We start from the raw sequence: 8,679 nt of genomic DNA, 5'->3' as shown, positions 1-8,679 counted from the left end.
TTCGTCTCATGAACATCTGAATTGGGTCAGACCCGTTCGGATTCGTGACCGCTCCACCAAAATTCTGCACTGTAAAAAGACATGCTGCCAATACGCTCGTTTGAAGTATCCACCGCGCGTGTCGGTGTCGGACACACGGATACGCTGGCAGCATTATGAGAGAATTCGTGCTTCATAACTATTAACTCATACATAATAAAACAAGGCTAAGACAATTTATATTATTATAATAATTAACGACTTAAAAATAACTAACTAATGACATATTAAAAAATTTTGAACGGTATCTTATTTTCAAAAATTCTAATATCATTATTATTAATAAATAATTTATTAAATTGTTTATTAATTTTTTATTAAATTATTCATTAAGTTATTCCTTAAATAATTATTTATTTATTAATAACTTACTAATAATAATAAATAATTTATTAAAATAATACTAAATATAGTGTTAATAAATTAATTAATTAACTAGCATGCATACGTACGTACGTCTAACCTACAAAGTACTCAACTAACACTATTAAAAATTTTAAAAACTTAACTACAATAAATATATTAATTAAATATCTTCNTATTAAAATTTTAAAAATATAATATTTAAAACATGTTAAATCTATTTAACAGAAACTCCACAATAATAATTTAACTTCTAATAATAATTAATAAAATTTAAATATATAAAATATAATTCTAATATTTATTACTAGCTAAATAACCTAACAATATATTTTCTAATAACCTACCACAGCAATATTAACATTATTATTAACTAAAATATTCACTGACTAAATTCAACAATACATTTCTAACTACCACAACAACTATCATTTAATCAACATTAACAATATTAATCTCCAATGTTATACTAATATTTTTGTTAAATTAAAAAATAAAAACAATAACTTACATAATTAGAATGACTGAAATAATTAATAATGTGAAGTTTAAGATGATTTACATCTTTAGTTTTTTGTTTTCTTAACATTGTGTTGTTCTATGCAAGATTGAAGGAAGTTGATGAAAAAGAGAGTAGAAGAAATGGGAGTTGGGGTTCTAATGCAGAGAGAGACTTGATAGAGAGTGAGCTCGAAGAGAGTGAGTTGTGAGAGAGAGAGAGCGCGCATGCTGGGGTTAAGCGAAGAGGAGGGACTTGCATGTACAACAGGTGGATGATTGGATGGCATGACATAAATTGGATAATCTGATTTGTGTATCTAAATCGAATCGTCTGATTATTGTACTCACAACTCAAATCGTCTTATTACTATTTTTTTGACATCACAACGACGTAAAGCACCAAACTCTCCAATAATAACGTGATACACCATTCTAAACCCTATTTCAAAATTAAAACGTTTCTACTTAACATTTTCATTCAAAAATTAATCTCAGTTAATATAGAAAGACAAATTTCTACAAAGTGTCCTATTGATTAACTAAAAAACTGTAACGCCTGGTTAAACACAAAGTGTAATACTATCAGTGTCTCTTTCTAAAAGTTTCCACATAAGTTTTATATGTATAGAAAAAAACATAACATCTTACGTTAGAGACTTCGCCTAATTTGAAAACTATAACATTGTGCCACTAATTTGAAAACTATCTTATTGAAACTAGAATTTTTCATTTGACAAATAGTGATTTACTTAATATTTTAGATAAACTGCTTTATATTTGGATAGATAATTATTTAAATATTCAATTAAATTCATTTCTAACCTCTTTCATTTATGTGATTTTTAAGTTATCTATTAGTAACTTGCAAATGAATCTACATGCCATTGGCTCATTGCACTCGTTACCTTCTATCAAGAGTTCAAGACTAATATTTTCTACATTTTGCATGGTTAGCAACCAAATATGTTTTTTTTTGAACGAAGAGCTCAACACAACAAGTGGAGCAAGACAGTAGCAAAATACGAACAAGCTAAGAACAAAAAAGAATAAAAAGAGAAAGTAGATATCCCTTTGTCATCTCCGGCATTGCCATCAACAACAGAAGGGGTCTGCACCTAACCACTCCTTGTAGTTCAGAAAAGACAAGTTGATAATCTCCTCAACCCCTTTCCCTTTGTTCTGAAATATCCTCCGATTCCGTTCCAACCATATGTTCCAAATGATTGCACAGAAGCACACCATCCACCTCTTGCACTCTTGCTTTGTTTTTGAGTTCTCAGTCCAACTTTGGTAGTGTTCCTTCACTGTACCTGGACAAGCCCATTGCATTCTAACAAATGACAACCAGGCACACCAAACCTTCCATGAAAAGCTACAACCAAGAAAGATATGGTGACCATATTCAACACCATTATTACATAACACACATAGATTATCTTCTTGGTGAATGACCCCAAGCCGACTCAGTCTTTCCTTTGTATTGACTCTTCCAATCAGGGCAAACCAGACAAACAACTCTACTCTGGGAGGAACCAGGCCTTTCCAAATAGTCCTTGTGAAACTGTAGCTTGATATATCCGCCGGAGCCATGTCCACCTGCAACACCTGCACAAATGAGTTAGTAGAGAAAATTCCTTGTTTATCATATTTCCATACAACTCTATCCTCTCTCCCAGGATCAAGTTTAACCAGCCTCAGAGTGTTGTGAAGCTGGTTCACTAAATCCAACTCCCATTGGAATAATTCTCTCCTCCACTGAAAATTCCATATCCAGGCGAACCCATCCCAAAACCCACAATCCCCTATCATTGACCCTGTTTGGTTTGAAACTGAGAAGAGCCTCGGAAACCGGTCTTTCAAGGAACCTCCCTGAATCCAGACATCCTCCCAAAAACGAGTTCTTCTCCCATCACCCACCTCCATGGACAGCCCAGTAATCATCTTCTGCCTGAGTTCTTGATTCTTAAACTGTAACTGACAAATATCCTTCCACGGTCCTCCTCGAATAGGTAGTTCTTGGGATGATAGGAGCTCGTTTGGATTCAGGTTGTTACAGGAACAGACAACCTTCTTCCACAATGGACACTCCTCTTTAGAGAACCTCCACCACCATTTAAACAGCAGAGCTGAATTTCGTATCATGGCATCTCCAACCCCCAATCCACCTAGCTTTTTAGGAGTCTGAACCACTTCCCACTTTACCAAAGCCATACCGCTCTTACCATCCTCTTTACTCCAAAGAAATCTCCTCTGCAAGGAAATTAGTTTCTCTGCAACAGCCTTAGGCATCTTATACAGGCTCAGATAATAAACCGGCAAGCTATTTAACACAGCTTTGATAAGCACCAACTTACCGGCCTTATTTAGGATCTTGGCCTTCCAGAGGCTAAGCTTCTCCTCCACTTTATCTATTACTGGCTTCCATGTCTTGACCATCCTTGGGTTTGCTCCTAGCGATATGCCCAGATATCTAACTGGTAGATTGGCCTGCTTACATCCCAACACACTGCACATGCGTTGTACCCACTGCTCATCACAATTAACAGGTATTAAGCTAGATTTATCAAAGTTTATACTTAGACCTGACATCAACTGAAAGCAACGAAGCAGCCTCCTATAGTTCCTGATTGTCTCTTCCTCAGGAGGACAGAATAAGACAGTATCATCTGCAAACTGTAGGTGTGATAGCTCAATATGATCTCTCCCAACCAGCAACGGCGATATGCGACCGTTCCTCACAGCCTCTCCAATCATCCTATGTAGAACATCAACAACAAGGACGAATAGAAAGGGAGATAGAGGATCCCCTTGTCGCAGACCCCTTTCCATCTTGAACGGTTTGGACGGCGAGCCATTTATCAGCACTGACATAGAGGACGTGCTCACACACTCCATAACCCACCCCCTCCACCTTTGACCAAATCCCATCTTCTGTAAGACAAGGTCTACAAAGCTCCACTTGACCCTGTCATATGCTTTCTGGAAGTCAAGCTTTATTACTGCCGCTTTCTTCTTCCTCTGTTTGATCCACTGGACTGTTTCGCAAGCGATAAGAGCTCCGTCATGAATCTTACGACCCTTAACAAAAGCACTCTGTGTTTCACCTACTAGCCCTGGCATGACACCTCTCATTCTCCTAACCAGCATCTTCGAAATTACCTTGTATACACACCCCACCATGCTAATCGGACGCAGATCTTTGATTTCCTTAGCACCAGTAAACTTGGGGGCCAACGCCACCCACGTGATATTAGCATCAGGCGGCAACCTTGAAGATTGGAAGAAGCCAAGTACCGCTGCCGTGAAATCCGAGCCCATATCAGCCCAGCACTTCTTTATGAAGTTCATGTTGTAACCATCACATCCTGGAGCCTTGGATGATTCACAATCCCACACTGCCTCTTTAACCTCCTCTGGTGACGGTAGCATCTCTAGAGCACTAGAATCCTCCTCGCTAATCCTTTCCACTAGACCATCTCTGAACCCCATCTCAGGAGACCTCTCTTGATGATACAAGTCTTTATAGAACTCTCTTATGGCAATCTTAATCCTAGCTTGATTCCTTATCAATCTACCATTAATGATTAAAGTATCAATCCTATTATTTCTCCGTCTGGTAGAAGCTAGGTTGTGGAAGTACCTCGTATTTTTATCCATATCCTTCGCATGCCTTGACCTGGACATCTGCTTCCAATGTAATTCTTTCCTCACATACCATTTCTCGCAACAAGCCACTAGCGCCTTCCGTCTTGCCTCCACTGTCCCATCATAGCTCCCATTACTGACCATGTCATCAATCTTCTGGATCTCTTCCTCAAACTTCAGAATTTTCTTGTCCATATCACCAAAGGTGTCTCTATGCCATCTCCCCAAAGGAACCGTCAACGCCCTCAGTTTATCAGTGAAAGGTATCTCACCCAACCCTCTCCATTCCTCCTTGACCATCCTTAAAAATCCTTCATGAGTGAACCATGAATCCAGACTTCGGAACGGCCTCGGTCCGTTTCGCAGCCTCTTCTCTACCACTATGATAGGGCAATGATCTGACAAACCCCGTGGAGCACCTCTCAGGAAAGTCTCCGGAAATGCCTCAAGCCATTCCAAGCTAACCAAAGCTCTGTCAATACGACTGCACGACTGTCCTCTGAACCATGTAAACTTACGATCAGAGATCGGTAGATCCACCAAACCCATGTCATGTACCCAATTCTGATAATCTTGTGCCGACAAAGGTAAGGTTTCTAATCCTCGCCTTTCTTCCACTTGTCCAATCTCGTTAAAGTCTCCAAGAAAGCAACAGGCGCCTGGGCATAAACCAGCCATGTAACTCAGTTCCTCCCACACAACAAGTTTCTCATCTCTAGTGTGAGCACCATAAACCAAGAAAAATGCGCAGTTAATAGTATTCTGTAACAGTTCCCCTTCAACACATAGCCATCGCTCACCTTTATAGCAATTTCTTAGTTTAAAAAAACCATCATCCCACATTAGTAACAACCCACCAGATGCACCAACAGACTCCACATACTCCCACCCCACACAACCGTTCCCCCATAAATTCACAACGTCAAACCTTGTTAATGACTGCCTTTTAGTCTCAACCAAACCTAGCATATCCAACCTATGTTTCCTCTTAAGTTCTTTCACCATTCTCAGCTTTCCATCACCACCTAACCCCCTAATATTCCATGAACTAATAATCATTTTAAAAGATTATTACACACCTTTTTGGAATTTTTGGGTCTGCTTCGTCTTGCTTTAGCTTTCTGTTTAGCCAATCTCTTTTTCCGAGCAATCTCTTCATTCTGTTCTTGGAGAATACTCATGATGTCATCTTCTTCATCGAGTAGCATTGCCCCGGATTCTTTTGCTAACTCCCATGTCTTCCGGTTTTCCAGCAGTTGTTCATCCAGGTTTCCATTCTCATTACTGCTGTCTTCGTCGTCCTCGTTGGCAAGTCCGTGTTCCTTTTTATTTTTGACTGTGTCACTGTTTCCTTCATCCACGCTCTGGACCGGAGAGTTTCTGGCATTATCCAAGGCAATCCCCAGATCTTCCTTCATTGAAACCGCATGACCATCACCAATTGCTTGATGATATGCATCATGTGTGTCTCCGTCAACGTCCTTGGCCCCATGAATCTCCTCCAACGGTGTAGCAGCCCCCTCCACCCTTTCAGCCCAGTTTTCGAACCTACCAGCCCTTGTCATCACCGCACTAGCTTCCCTTGCCGCCTTCCTGTCACCGGCCGTCTCCCCCATGCCCCTTGCATAGCCAGCGAGCGCCATGGTTCCAGCGCCCTCGGTCCTTCTCCATCGCAGGCTTTTGCCCCCGGTGGATTCGGCGCTGCCTTCTTCCACGTCTCGGCCCGCATTCTTCCTCAGCTCTGAGTCAACTTCCTCCCATCTGCATCCTCGACGCTGGGCTTCATCCCTTTCATCATGCAAGGCTCGGCACTCTTCATCTTCTCCCTTCCCGTGGTTCCTTGCATGGAGCTTCAACACTCCAGGACTCCCCGACGGCGCAGAGGGATCACCAGCAACCCTTCTCACCCCTTGCACCAGTCCGACCCGACCCGAAGCAGCCAGGTCTAGCCCAAGCCTGCAAGCGCGTGTTCCAGTCTCCCCCAACCCATCTGTTCTTGAATTCGGGCCTCCTTGGCCCAATAGCTTCCTTATTTCCTTGTTAGCACAGCTGTTCCATTCTGAAGGACCCACACATGCATTAATGGGTTTAGGTCTTGGCAGCCCATTATGTTGGCCTGGATAGCTCCACGAGATTGTGAGCTCTGATTCTGCTTCATTATTGTTTCCCAATCCCACAAAATCTGCCCCGCCATCAATATGTCCATAAATGTGCTGATCCGTTACCGGAATTAGTTGATTAAAATTTAAATTGTCATAATTCCATTCGTTTAAAATGGATTCTGGAATTACTATTCTATCCTCATCTTCAACCTCCTGTCCTAACCTTTCCGTACATACCATCGCTGCCTGATCTTCGTGGCCAACCAATTTTGTAGAATTAGCCGACGTTGTACCCTCAGCACCAGGGGATGTAATTGGTGCTTTATTTAAGAAAACGCAAGCTACCACTTTATCCGCCCGTTTTTCCATAGTACATTGCGAACTGTAGACTTCTTGTCCCACCTCTTTTACCAAGACTTCAAATCCACTGGTTCCAACATTGATATGGACCCATTCATTGATCACACCCATAACACAGGTATCAATAAGTACACGACCGACACTAAACGAGGCGTACGATTCCGTCCCTGTATCACACCCCACCACCTCTCCCCATTGTTCACCGATCTTCTTGAAGGCATCCACTGTCCATATATGTAATGGGACCCCGAAACACTCTAGCCAAACTCTTCGAGATTCACTTTTTTCCGATTCATCCCACCTCCATACACTATGAAAAAATTGTAGCAGGCTATTCATTTTAAATGTGTATGTTTCTTCAGCATTCAAAACACTGTCGAACGTCAGCAGAGCCTTATAAGCTCCCAATTCTCGTACCTGGGTGACCTGCGGAAAGTTCTTCGCAACCATATCCTTCAACGACCTAAAGTCAATGGCCTTAGTTGTTCCACCAATTAGGCTTTTCTGCAACCAGTTCAAGTTTCCTTTACACACAGCTACTTCTAGTTTTTTTGTTGATCCTTCCCCATTTGGAACTAGGGTCTTCTTATCTTTTATCACCTCCTTAGAACTACTAGTTGGGACGACGGGGATATCCTCATGTTCCCTTTGCGGCTGGCGGACACTTTCTTTCCGAGTGATACCTGCTGTCTGTATCTTCTTTGTGCCATTAGCAGCCGACAATCTCCTGTATTTTGCTTCTCCAACAAAGACGACCTTACCTCTCAATCTCATACGATTCATCTCTGTTATTGCCTTCAACGCTCCTCCCCTCGTAGTGTACCGTATGAATGCAAAGATGTACAAACTACCATTTTTTTGCTTCCGAGATAGGTATATGTCGTTTATACGTCCAGTCCAATTGAACAGTTGGAACAGTTCTCTCTTTGAAATGTCCTCTGGAAGATTATCCAAGAAGATTGAAAAAGACTCCGTCTCCAAACGATGATACTCTTCTCGATTCCAAACTCTAGGGTCTCTGTTCGGATTCCTAAATCTACCCCCCACTGTGTTTCCCACCCCATCTCTCACTCTCTCTCTCATACTCTCTCTAGTAATTTTTTTCTCATTCTATAAAATAACTTTAACCAAATATGTATCATAAAAAACAAATTAGAGTGATAATTAGGTTTTTGAGGATTTTAATTTTGGATTAATTAATTTCTAAAAAAAATATCAATAGTTCTTCTACGATAATAAACGATGGATATGTTAGATCTTTTTATAAATTCATTTTGTAAAACTTAAAGGCAACATTTATATGTTAATTATATAATGTGTTTGTTTATGAAAGATCATCTCGAATAAAGTAAAACTTCACTTTTTTATTAAAATTCGTGATAAATAGAAAACTGATAAAAATTATATAAAAACTCAAAAGATAATAAATATTTCGACAGATAATCAATTTCGTATCGTTTCGCACTCTCCGTTGACAGAAAGACACAACACATCCCCTGTTTCCCATCAAAAAGGACATAAAAAAGGACCTAATTAGTACCCTTTTTTTTTCTTCTTCAGGAATTAATTAGTGTGAAATCGAAATCTTTGAAGAGCTAACTGTCACTCTACTTTAAAAAACCAAAGCCCCACTTTGTCCGATACTGAATGTTGAAGAATTGTATTGGGT

This window comes from Arachis duranensis, chromosome 4 (genome assembly GCF_000817695.3).
Source record: "Arachis duranensis cultivar V14167 chromosome 4, aradu.V14167.gnm2.J7QH, whole genome shotgun sequence".
NCBI classification, from domain to species: Eukaryota; Viridiplantae; Streptophyta; class Magnoliopsida; order Fabales; family Fabaceae; genus Arachis; species Arachis duranensis.
The sequence above is the reverse complement of the archived record's forward strand: the minus strand, read 5'-3'. Positions refer to the sequence as shown.